General features: G+C 45.1%; 1 protein-coding gene and 2 long non-coding RNA genes across 5 annotated transcripts in view; 1 reads left to right on the top strand and 2 right to left on the bottom strand.

Annotated features, from left to right (window-relative positions):
- The window catches only part of SORCS3 (sortilin related VPS10 domain containing receptor 3), a 615,618-nt gene that overhangs the window by 578,108 nt on the left and 24,143 nt on the right, over positions 1-13,367 (bottom strand). The gene's annotated exons all lie outside the window — the stretch shown is intronic.
- Positions 711-7,528, top strand: LOC141374687 (uncharacterized). 2 transcript variants are annotated; one of them, XR_012381770.1, is made up of 3 exons: positions 711-961; positions 2,671-3,042; positions 7,022-7,528. It is a non-coding gene; the product is annotated as an uncharacterized lncRNA (long non-coding RNA). The 2 variants fall into 2 exon arrangements; XR_012381771.1 differs by lacking the exon at positions 7,022-7,528 and adding an exon at positions 4,713-4,863.
- On the bottom strand, positions 9,197-12,493 carry LOC141374688 (uncharacterized). Its single transcript, XR_012381773.1, has 3 exons — positions 12,160-12,493; positions 9,961-10,197; positions 9,197-9,368 (listed from the first exon to the last, which is right to left on the bottom strand). It is a non-coding gene; the product is annotated as an uncharacterized lncRNA (long non-coding RNA).

The raw sequence follows: 13,367 nt of genomic DNA on the forward strand, positions 1-13,367 counted from the left end.
TAAGACAGGCCCATTCCAGGTCTTGCTGGCCACTGGTGATGCTGAGCCAGACACTTCTGGTGCTGATCTACCCCAGAATTACCAGGTCTATATAACTGGCTTCGCCATTCCTCTCCAGGTTGCTGGCTGGCTGGGGTAAGAGTCAGGTGCTACACACGAGCTGGCACCAGAACTCACCCACAGCACCAGTACAATGAGCCATCACAATAGCACCAAGGTAAATGAGTAAAAAGACTTTTCTCTCCCATTTTCAGTCATCCCTACCTCGGGGCTTCATGCTGATAGTAAAATCATCCTGGAAGTTTCCCTGACACACCAGGTAGGTCTTGGTTGGCCCCTTCTCTTCCACCTCTCCATAAACAAGCAAGTGAGAAGACCAGCAAGGGTCAAACAGTTGGGGCTCCCCTCCAAGCATCTGCTATTTCTGAATCAAGGGCTCTGAGACTCTCGGGCATTCTGGCTCTGAGAAGTACTTCTCTAAGACCAAGGGGCAAACACAAGCCCATGCCCAAGCTCCCTGTTTGATCACCGTGCCCAAACAAAAAAAGGCTTTCTCTATCCAAGTCTTCCCCAGTTTTCTGGACCCATCAAGACCCAGCTCTAAGGTCACCTTGATTTAAATGGTCCATTGTGAGGAATGCAGTTGACAGGGCGAGAGTCACTATCCCTACCCCTGGGACATTCAGGGTCTTCCCCTCTGAGCTCTGTAAGGACCTGAGCCAAAGCACACTTAGATGTCATGGGTAAGCACAGTCCCTAGAACACTGGCTAAAAGCCAGTGATCCCCAGACTGGCGGTGATGCTGGGGAGGATCTGAATAGGGAAAATCCCACGGAAGACTGAGCAAGAGCCTGGAGCAGAAAGGAGAAGACCAGAGGCTGCCCGCATCTGCCCTCAAGAGAAGCTCCCAGCTTTGCTCCAGGGCCCAGAACCAGGTCCCTCCATCCCAACCTCCCTCCAGGTACTAAACTCAGGGCATCCGAGTTTCCTAACTGGGCGTCACTTTAGAGTTCTCTTCTGTCTGGGTGTCTATTCTCCAAAGACTTCAGCAACATAAAAGCATTGGATGAAGTTTCGCCCAATCTGCAACCTACCCAGCAGCACCCCCTCTTTCCTCGGGCGGTGTGAGAGGCAGGATGCACTCACCATATCAGTGCCTACAGGAGTCCGTTCCTGAGGCCTGAACCAAGATCCTTAACCCAAGAGAAAGCATCCCTCCACCTAGAACTGGAATGGGAGAGCTGAAAATACTTTGAAAAATAACAGCTGACCTGCTAAGCATAGACAAGATGCAGGCATTCTTCAGACTTGCATGGACTGCTCCCAACAACCCCACAAAGTAGTTACCTCATTATGCCCTTTTGTACAAGAAAGGAAACCAAAGTCAGCGAGGATAAGGAACTGGTCCAAGCTCACAGAGCTAGTAAATGGAGGGATCCAGGCCACATGGCCCCAGGCTTGGCCTCATATTCACTCATTCAGCAAATATCTATTAGGCACTGAATAGAATCAGAATTGAATCAGCATGAAGATTTTGTTTTCCAAGCAAACAAACTGCTTTCTGGAGAGGCCTTTTCTTTTCACAGCTCAGGAGATAAAGAAAAGCCAGAAAGCTTACAATCACAAAGTGTTTCTACCACCTTGCTTTGCTCAGTTTCCCCATCTCTGTCATTACCCACCCCTCACCCCCACCCCTGCTGGCGATACCACATGGGAGCTGGAAACAAAAGAGACAAATTCTCCGTCTTCATGGAGCTTCGCATTCCCAAGGGAGGGACAGACAATAAGTAAGATACATTAGAAAAATGTGTAATATGCAAGATGGTTACTGAGGAAAACTAAAGCAAGGAAAGAAGGTGAATGTGAGGAGATACACAATTTTAAATTGGGGGGAAGGGCAGGCCTCACTGAGAAAGTAGTTTTCAGTAAAAACCAGAAGGAGATGAGAGAACTATGCAGCGAGCTAGGGACAGAGCATTCCGGAGAGAGAAGAGTCAGTGCAAAGGTCCCGGGGCAGGAGCACTGAGGGTCTCTTGGGGAACAGAGAGGCCAGTGCAGCTGGACTGAGTGAACCAAGGGAACAAGCAAACGGTAAAGTGAGGGTACTGACGAGGGCCAATCATACAGCCTGGAAGGTTATAGTAACGGCTCCGGCTTTGATTCTGATCAATCCCATTGTGATGGATGAAGAAATTAGGCTCAGAGAGGGCTGGTGATTTGTTAAAAACCACACAGAGCTAGCATTTAAACCAAGGCTCTGAAACAAAATCAACCCTAACAGGTCATCCCATCAGACAGAAACCCCAGGGCCTTTTCCTCATGCCCACGACCTCTTTGACCTGGCAACCCCATCTAACCTAAAACAGCCACAGGATGAATTGACGCAAAAAGACAAGCTGGGTGGTATCCAGCGGGACGGCTGACAATGCAGTCAGGGGTTGGGGAGGATGGCAGAGATGGGCCTCCCGGGGCCAAGGGAAGGGATGCCAAGGTGCTGGAAACTCCCTGGCAATGGTGAGCTTTCCCTGGCTCCTTTATCTCTCCGGCTGTAAAAAGAAACCGCCTCTCCAGAAAGTGGGTTTGTTTACTTGGAGAAAATCCCCCGCTGGTTCATGAGCATCTCTCCATGTGTGTGCTGCAAATAAATAACTCACATTTCCCATTTTAAAGCAGGAAAACACGACCTACGGAGGACAGCATGTGTTACTCCCACGCGTGAGCACATCTTCCTCCCCAGAGAGAGAAGGTTCCACGGGAAGGCGTGCTACTTTCCCCTTGCACTGTCCCCCCTGCTCCCTGATCCCCAAGGTGCCCACTGGGGCCCCCGCTGTATCTCTGAGGGAACATTCTGGAAGGTGTTCGTGAAGACCCTGCCTTTGCCTTCCTGGTACCGGCTCCCAAGGTGGGCTCTCAGGAGCACTTCGGAACTCTCAACAATGGCTCACCTGTGGTTTTCCTGCCTCCTCAAGGAGCCAGACCTCACAAGGGGCCTCTAGAGAACCTCAAAGCCCGACAGCATAACCCTTACAACAACCCTGTAAGGTAGGTTCTTTGATAATTCCCATATTACAGACAAGAAAACTGAGCTCAGGGAGGTTAAATGACCCACCCAGAGTCATATTCACCCACTGGAAGTGCCAGAGCTACAATGTGAACCCACGCAGTCCCATTTCCAAGTCCACACCCTACATAGCCTCTCTAGAGAAAGGTAGATGGCCCACCCTCTTCTGGGACACGGCCAGAGATGAGACTCAGGGGGCTGAGGAGAGAAGCATTGAACGCAGGACCAACTAATAAGTCCTGATGGGGATCAACCACCTCTATGCTACTTCATCGACCACCCCAGGCAGCCACTCTCTGCCCCTCTGGGAATGCTCTAGTTCATGCTTTCCCCGTACACTTACTAAGCAGCTCCAGCGTGGCTGGTCTGTGGGCCTCTCCCTTCCAGGGCCAGACCATGAGCTCCTTGAGGTCCCTGTTCTAGCCTGTTTGCATCCCACTGAGAGCCACGATGAGGGCTCATGGCAGTAAATATGTGCTGAGTGAATTAATGAAACAATGTGTGAATGAATGAATGGACCTGGCCATATCCAGATATTTTAGGTGTCTCCTTTAGGAACTTTAAGACAGAACATCACAACACCCAGGTCAAAGCTTCCTATCTGCCGCCCACACAGTCCCACAGCAGGACTGAAATAGATACATACATATGCTCTCTCTTGTTTTCCTTTTATTGCATTTAATTCCATGTTTCAGTTTAATTAAAAAAACACAATAGCTTAAAGTGTTGGATCCTGATGCACTCTTCTATTCATGAGGATTTATCACTCTGGGCTATATAAAATTGAATAATTATTAGCAATTAAAAGAAGGTCAACATAAGGCTTTCTGGAACTCTCCACCGAGGGGAAGGGGGAGAAATGGAACACCATGATCAAGAGCCTTGGGCAAGGACTCTGCAGGAAAAAGAAAGTCTCGGCTGACAAGGCAAAAATGCGTGCTTAGAGGGCCATCCAAACCCCCGAAGAAAGTTCCAGAAGGGTCAGAAGCAGGTCTGTTCTACCTGCAAATCATGTATTTAGATGAGAATAAGGTGGGCTTAGCACAAAAAAAGGATCACGTTAACAGCACAGGGCTTCAGGAAATGATTAGGAAAGGAAAATGTGAGCCTTGGCCAACTTACTCTACCTGAGTGCTTCCTTCTCTACCGCTCACCGGTGTTCCCAGACAAGCGAGTCATGGAAGGAAAGCACCTGGCAATGCTCCTGCTACATAGGAAGCGCTCAGTAAATGGTGGGTCCCCTCATTTCTCCTTCAAGATGGACGAGGTTCTCACAAACCCTGATTGGCTCAAATGAGCCAGCCCAACAGCTTTCACTTCTCCACAAGTAAAAGAAGCCAGTTCTCATCCCACTTAATTTCTACATTGGAAGGAAATTTGAAGGTAGATTCCAAAGTCCTCCATACACCCCAGGACAGCTACCTGCAGGGCTCCCCTGAGACTCTGCTAACCACTTCTCCTCAAGGCCAAGTTCCTCCTTACAGAGCAACAAAAACAGCTTCTTTGCAATTTCTCATTTCCTGTCTAACTTTTATCCATAAGGCTATAAAGAACAATACTTCTCCTTCTTCCGCCCAGAAGCCCTGCAAATATTAAGAGCTCTGGACCCCCAGGTCTTCTCTTCTCCAGGCTAAATGAGCCTTTGTAATAGTTTGTTTTACAGTAAGGTTCCAGCATCCTTCCCTGTCCTGGTCTCTCGGGGCGTGATGCTCTGTCTTGAGCCTCCAGACCTGAGGATAACACTGCAGACGTGCCCCAGGTGGGGAGAGCAGAGCAGGACCTCACTGTGGACAAGATGCTCCTATTTCAGAGTATGTACACTTTGGGGGCTACCACAGCTCACTGTTGAATCATTGTCAGCACATCATCCATTTTTCCAACAACATATTTTGAGCACATGCTCCAGGCCAGAGACTGCTGCAGTGGACATGGCCCCTGCCTTCAGAAGGCTAACTGTGGGGGACACATTCCAGAGCGCACATGACCCCACTCGAGCTAAACCCAGCAGAGGGATCAGAAGCAGGTAGAACACTAAGTCTCCCTCACTCGCCAGCGCTGAATACTCTCTTTCATCCTAAATGGCGGTCTTGCCCCCAAGCCCTGACTCTCGCTGTCTTTTACCAGGTCCAGATGGCTGTTAAGCACCACCTCCTTTTTAACAATAACACTCATGTTCACTAATATTGACGGAGGGCTTACTCTGTGCCAGATACAGCCAAGAGTTTTACATGTATGAACTCATTCAACAGCAGCCTCTGTAGGTCTGGACTCTGCCTCTCAAAGTCCCTGGTGCGGAGTAGGTCTAGTCCACCCAACCAGTCAACCTCACATGACAGAGTCTCCTCACTTCAATAGGGTTCACTACTCCTAAAGCCTCCTGCCATTGTCATACATCACCATCCTGAACTCACCACCCTGAGGGCAGAACGTAGGAAGGCATGAAATGTTGAGGCCCACTCAACATTTTGTTCTTAAAGTACACTCCAGGGGCCTATCAATGCCCAGGTAAGAAATTTAATTTTGACATCCTCACATTTTTCTGTTCTAAGACCATGCACATTTGCCTACAACTGACATCAATTATATCACTCCTGGAATGTTCCTAGGAAGTAAGAGTGTCTCCTGCTTTAAACAAATGCCTGGTCATGCACCATCCCTCCTACTTTAAAATGCTGCACTTAAGAGAAAAAGTTAGAAAAATCTCAGAGTTGGAAACAATTTCAGTGGTTCTCTTCACTAAGTTTGCACATGTATGCATGCACACGCACACAAACATACACATGCTGAATGCTTTGTCTCCAGGAATGGGAAACGGATAACACTGACTCATCCACACTTTCTCCAGAAGGCCGTAGTCAGAGGATATTGGCTGTAGTCCTGGGATGGGATAAAGATTACTGCCTTCACAGAACAACAGGATAATGTCAGCTAAAGGCATCATTCCCAACATACTTTGCCCCCGGAACCTCTGCTCCAATGGCCAGTCCTAGGGACCATCAGGTATTTAATGTTTCAGTAATGAAAATGATGACTCAGGAGCCTTCAGGCAGTCACCTTCTCACCCCAACCCTCAGCCTCTTCCTCAACAGACTTTTCTGCAATGTAATAAATGCATCAGGTTCCCAGGCAGGCTATGATAGATTGGCTAATGTTAGGGGAGCATCTCGAATATATTAAAACACTGCAAAAACACATTTGCATTCATCTTTCAAAGAGTAAAAAACACTTCTTTATTCTGTTTCTTCTTTGGTGCTTTTTTGTGGTTGTTTTATATTGTTTTCACCTTAAATGGAACCATCATAATTTAGTCAGGACTAGAAAACCAAACAATAGCCTCAGGATAGACTTTGCAAAAGAGAAAGCAAAACCGACAGGAGAACTGGGCCAGCTATGGAAAGCTCGGGAAGCACAGCAGCAGCCTGGCTTGCAAACACAGCTAGGGCAGGTCCAAGACAGAGGCCTTAGCCACCTCAGATAAGCTTGGCTTGTCATCACAAAAGGTTGGGCTTGTCTGGGGTGTGGAATGGTGGGTGCAGCCTTCACTCCAGGCTGAAGCTTGCTCATTCCTCTTATTCCACGTGTACCAAAGAATGCTGGATGGCCATACCTGCAGGGCATGGACACCGAGACACCAAGGAGGCACCAACCATGTGCATTAATCTCATTCCCCAGCCATTGTGATCTGAGTGATGGGTCAACTAGCATTATGTAAAAGCTGAATTAAAATAAGAGGTAGCCCAGAGCAGAGGCACCTCGTACGATCTGGAGGGAAGGGGAAAGAAGACACATACCACCATTCCTCACTGTAGAGAGCATAAGATTGAGCTGTAGTCCATGATTAAGATCATGACTGGGATAGAGACACAGACTGAGAAAGAAACAGAGATGGAGAGGTGCAGGGAAGACCAATGTCCTAAACGCATAGGAGGACTTTACAATAGCTGCTCTCTCATTTTACAGGTCTTCCTTTGGTTTACTCTCGCTCTGGGTGCAGCAGAAAGAATAAGCCCTGGTTCCCAGAAGACCTGGGTTCTCACCCAACCTCCAGTCCTCCCTGGCCAGGGGACCTATCGATCACAACTCACCTCAGCTCTCACGGTGCCTGAAACATAGGAGGCATCTAGAAAATTCTTCTTTTACTCTTCTTGTCAGCATACGTCAACTCCTTCTTCCCTCGCTTGCCTCTCTGATTCTTACTCATGTTATCATCATTATTACTCCCTCCTATAGATCAGCTTTTACATTTCTTGTAATACTCAGAGATAATCATCAAATGTTAAGCTTGAAAAAGAGACTTTTATTCCTAACCTGATAAAGGTATCTATAACCACCTACAGCAAACATGAGGATTCACTGTGAAATATTAAATGTGTTCCATGGAACTCAGGAACAAGAGAAAGATGTCTGCCATCACTGCTTCCAGTCCACACTGTAGGGAGGTTATAAGCTGTGTAACAAGGCAAGAAAGTGAAATAAAAGGTACAAAGAAAAGACCCTTTCATTATTCACAGGTGACATGATGGTATGCAAAGAAAATTTAAAAGAACCTAATATAATACTAGTAACAAACAGTTCAAAAATTGAATGTTTTTAATTCCACTTAAAATAGCATCAAAAAACATGTAATTCCTAGGAATAAACCTACTGAAAGATTTCTTAGACCTTGCCACTAAAATCCGTGGAACACTGCTGAAAGAAATTAAGAAAACCCAAATAGTGTCAATTTTCCCCAAATTGACCAATTGATATAATGTAATCCTAGCCAAAAAATCCTGGCAGGCGTTTTTTGTAGGAATTGGCAAGTTGACTCTAAAGCAAATGTGGATTTTACATAGATACTGTAAAGGGCCAAGAGCCAAGGCAGTCATGAAGGAAACACAAAAAGTTGATGAGCTTAAGTTACCGAATAATAAAATGGATTATAAAACTATAGTATTAAGACAGGTAACATTGGTGTTACAATAGCAAAAAAGAAAAAAAGGGGGTGGGCAATGGAACCAAACAGAGAACTCAAAAGCTGACATACACAAGTAAAAACCCCTAATTTGCCACAAAGATACCCTTTCAATGAATGACACTGGGTCATTTGGAGTTACATATGAAAAAAGGAAATAAATTTGACCCGCTTTTCGTATCAGATACTCAGCACATAAGAAAAGAAATTACAGGTGGATCACTGGCCTAAATATAAATATTAAAACAAAGCACGTCTGGAAGAAAACAAAGGAAAATATCTTCCTGACACAGGAACAAGCAAAGATTTTATACCCTTAAAAGAAAAAACTAACAAATTTAACTTCATTTCAATTAAGAGCATTCCTTTATAAAAATATATCATTAATAGAATAATAAAGCAAGCCGCTGACCAGAAGAAGGTATCTATAATAAACATATCAGACAAAGAGCTTAAATCCAGCATATAAAGAACTCCTACAAATCCATTTTTAAAAAGTAGACAATTTAATATAAAATGGGCAAAATATTTGAACAGGTGTTTCAATAAAGAAGATATCCAAATGACCATTAAGCATATGAAAAATGGTCAACATCCATAGTCATCAAATTAAAAACCACATGGGCTATACCACTACACATCCACCAGAATTGCTAAAATAATTACAAATATCAGACCTTAGCAAGGAAGTGGCAAAGTTGGAAATATCATACATTGCGAGAGGGAGTATAATCAGTGTAACCATTTTGAAAAATTGGTAGTATTTACTGAAGTCTATTCTATGATCCAGTTATTCTACCCTTGGATATATACCAAGAGAAAGTAGAGCATACATACTTACTTACACACACACAAATGTAAAAAAGTTTTCATATAGCCCAAAAACTGAAACAATCCAGATGTCCATCAATTACGGAATGGATAAAAAACTGGGGTATCCCTACGCTGTAATACTTTACGGAAATAGAAGAGAACAAATTAAAGCTATCTACATCAATAAGGATAGACCTCACAGACACAAAGTTCAGTGGAAAAGGCCAGACACGAAACAGAACATACTCTACATATTAGTTATCTATTACTAATGAATTACACCAACACTTAGTGGCTTAAAACAAGAAACATTTATTGTCTCAACCATTTCTGTGGGTCAGGAATCCCGGTGTACCTTAGTGGAGGTCCTCCAGCGCAGGGCTGCTCACAAGGCTCTGATCAAGGTGTCAGCCAGACTCTGGTGATCTCAAGGCTTAGCCAGGGGAAGATTTGCTTCCAGGATCAGCCATAGGGCTGTTGGGCCAAGGGCCTCCGTTCACCAGCTGTTACCCAGAAGGCAGCTCCCAGTGTGGCAGCCGGCTTCATCAGAGCAAGAGCCAGAGAAGGACCAGAGAGAATGCAAGCAGCATTCACGTCAGAGTCTTTTGTAACCTCATCTTAGAAGTGATATGCGATCACGTTTGCCATACCTCATTCATCAGAAGCAGGTTACAGGGGCCAGACCACACCCAAGGGGAGGATATTACACAAGGGCATGAATATCAGGAAGCAGAGATTGCTGGAAGCCATCTCAGAAGCTGCCTACAACACTATATTATTCCATTTATGTGAATTTCAAGAGCAGGCAAAATTTGATAGAAATCAAAATATTGATTACTTCTAGGGAGAAAGGCTATCGATGTGAAGGGGTAATGAAGGAGCTTTCTGGGGTGCTATAAATGTAAAGTTCTATAGCTCGATCTCATTTACCTGGTAGGGTAACATCAGTGTAACCATATGTAAAAAAAAATTGAGATGTATGGTTAAAATCTGTGCACTCAGTGCATGTATATTACACATCAATAAACACATGGTGGGGGAAGGATCTAGTAGCCCCTACCTTCTCCACTTTTATATCTAAGGCTGTGGAAAGATGAATTCAATTCCTGAAGGTCAGCGTAACCTCTCTCACCTGGTCAGTGTGTGCATGTCAATCCACATACACATCCAGCTGAACTTCCCCTCTGGCAGCACCATGTGAAGAGAACCTTTTGCTCTTGGAGGCAGAGGACTACACCTGTTTAATTTGCTCTTACAGCCCTAAGGTCAGGGTCACACTTGGGAAAGCATCTCCAATATATGACACAGTTCTCAGAAATCAGTTCCATACCAGAAGTTACACTTTCTGGGCTCCTTCCACCTATGGAGCCTGTTAATGATGAAAAAAAAAAATGCCAATTATTCTGATCCTTCTAATTCAAAATTTAAAAAATCTGGATGTGATCTAAGTTATAGTCAAAGTTTTACACAGAGTTCAAAAGTGTTAACAAATTATTGGAGAAAATACAAATAGTACACTTAACCCACTTAATTATAGTTAACTTTGACAAGACAGGCATGTGGTAAGACTTTACAGGTGTATCTCACAGAATCTGAACATCAATTCCATGAGGTACTAAGATTCATGCCCATTTTGTAAATGAAGACATTTACACCTAGAGAATCTAATTGCCCAAGATCACTTTGCAAGTAAGAGGTCCAACCAGTATCCAAAACCATGTCTATCTCACTCCCAAGCCTGGGGTTTTAACTAATTCATTATATGAATCCTCATGCATCACTTAAAAAAATAAGCCACTTACTCATTCTGTTACGTGCCAGTCATAAATGGTTCTGATAGAATCAGTAAAGGGACCCCTTATCAGTCAGACTGAGATATTCTAGGTCCAAAAAGAACAAACCTAGATTATAAATGCATTTAATGTAGTTTACTAATTAAAAACTGTTTATGCGTGCATGCACGCATGCGTGCACATACACACACACGCCTGTCACAGTAAAGTATAAGAGCAGAGCTCCAATCAGTAAGATGCTCAGCTAAGATAGGTAGCCTGGACTTTGGAAACCAAACAGAGACCGATCGACCCTAAGTCCTAGGAAAGCAACGATGAGAACTTGAACTCAAGCAGCAAATACTCCTAAAAGCTCAGCAAGGTGGTACAAATGGAGAGCAATGGGCTTCCTTAGACCCATCTACCGCCCAAGTGGGGCACGAGGATGGGAGTGCCCAGAGGTGGCCCGTGGCAAAGCACCTACAGCTCACAGAAACCTGGAGAGCATTACGTTACCTCCCACCATCTTATAGACTAGGACCAATTTTACTAACAGAAAATGTTGCTGGACCACAAGAATACAATAGGAAATCACAATCAGCCTGAACCATGCAAACAACAACAAACAAGCTACTGAACTAAACAGGATTGGGGTGGGGGGGAGAAGCTACTGAACTAAACAGGATGGGGGGGGTTGCCTGGCTGGCTCAGTTGGTTGGGCTCTTGGTTTCGGCTCACGTGATGATCTCAGAGTCCCGGGATCGAGCCCTTAATTGGGCTCCACGTTCAGTGGTAGTCGGCTTGAGGAGTCTCTCTCTCCCTCTCCCTCTGCTCTTGCATGCTCTCTCTCTCTCTCTCAAATAAATAAATCTTGAACTAAACATGACTGGCCATTTCACTGGGGGAGGAACCTTGTAATGCTCATTTTAATGCTCATTTGTTACTTATCCATTCATTAAGTAGCCAAAATTTGATAAGTCTCTAAGAATTTTTTTAACCATGTAAAACCTAGCCATATATTTTTTTCCTATAAAAAAAGCCACTGCTCATTCATTTTTGCAACAGACCTCCTAGCCTGATTCTTGGGCAAACCAAGGATCTTTTATACCAGATGAGGATATCTTCTCTCTCGAGGAGTTTACGGTCTAGAGAAAGAGAAGGTGGGGGAATTGGTGGGGAACACAGGATCAAGGGAGGAGGGCTGGCAGGCATACTTCAGGAAAAGCGAGCAGACAAATGGAGAAGCAGGGTACAGGCAGAGGAAGAGGGTAGTAGCCACAGGGCCCAGGAGACGAGCTCAGGCAGGTCAGAGCCTCTGTGAGCACAGTGCCCTGTGTGTTTAAGCGCACACCTACTAGACGCAGAGCCACGTTCCAAGTTTAACAATATTCAAGAGTTAATTCCCACTCACTCTCCAATACCTCCTCACTCAAGCACCATGTCTATTCTCTCCACATCTACCACACAGTTTTAACTATAGTTTATTTACTTAATAATTGTCTACATGCACACACGCATAAAGTTGCAAGCCATGTGAGAGCACAGACTAGAGCTTCTACCTCCAACTCTTGGCTCCGCCTTTTCCAGCTGTGTGACCTTAGACAGGTTATTTAGTCTCTCTGGTCCAAGAGTTCACGAACATTTTATGAGGATCAAATGGGAAATACATATAAAATCTAGGATAGCTCTCATTAAAATTATTTAATTTTCCCTAATACTGAGCAAGAACAAAGAGTCCAGGGGCCGCATTCCCTAACAGCTCCTCCTCCTTCTATTAGAGAGGTTTACTCTGGCAAGCCCTGGTCAGACCCTCCATTCAAGACTCCAGACAGGAAAGTCCTACATTCCTGCCAATGCATGGTATTTTATCGGAATTCCATCCCACTGGGCAGTCTGAATCCTCTCCTCTCCCCCTCCTCCTGCCCGATGCCATGATGCCACAATCCAGGCTCTGTGACTCGGGGGATGTTTCCATGGTGACGAGCAGTGATGTCATAAAGGGGTGATTGTTACAGGGTTGAATGAAATCTGGCACCAGATGCACCCTGCCTCCTTATATAAGGGGGGGACGGGAGACAAACCCCGTGGACACGTCCCAGAAAATGGGCAACCGAATCACCCAAGGGATGGCGAGGGGTGACCAGAGGGAGAGAAAGTTCCAATCCCTTCCACACACTAGCAGCCCCATCTGGAAAAGAACGGATTTCACAGATCTCACCAAGACAAGAGTCATTTTTCACCAAAGAAAATCAAAGGAACGAACAAGAGGCAGTGACTACCGGAGACTCCACCTTCTGGTCTAGGAAGATCCAAGCAGACAGTGGCTTCAATCAGCAAAGCCCCAATGAATCAAATATTTATTGAGTAAAAAGCCACAGACTCTTTCCTACCAAAGCCTTAGATTGCCATGTGCGTCCGATTGCTCCAAAGACAAACCAATGTGATTTTGAGCCCAGCATGCCTTTTATGATAACAAGTCTTCCCAGAAAAATAGCAGCCACCCCCAGCTTAATTCCTAGAGGAATTCAAACCACCTTGTTAAGAAAATTCCCAGGGGAGATTTTATATGAAAGAGCATCCCATAATGCTGTCTGCTATCTCTAGGTTCTCTAAAAGCAAGACCAGCCTTGCGGGGGGGGGGGGGGGGGGAAAGAGTGCCTGACACCAGGGGAATGTGGTTGGAGGGCTGAAGGAAGGAGACCTTGACCTTGATGAGCAATGCTTGGAAGCACAGAAGCACTTGCTGAATGGAAGAACCTGATCGAGG

This window comes from Callorhinus ursinus, unplaced genomic scaffold, assembly GCF_003265705.2.
Source record: "Callorhinus ursinus isolate GAN/ISIS: 27379988/994484 unplaced genomic scaffold, GSC_fseal_2.0 scaffold20, whole genome shotgun sequence".
NCBI lineage: Eukaryota > Metazoa > Chordata > Mammalia > Carnivora > Otariidae > Callorhinus > Callorhinus ursinus.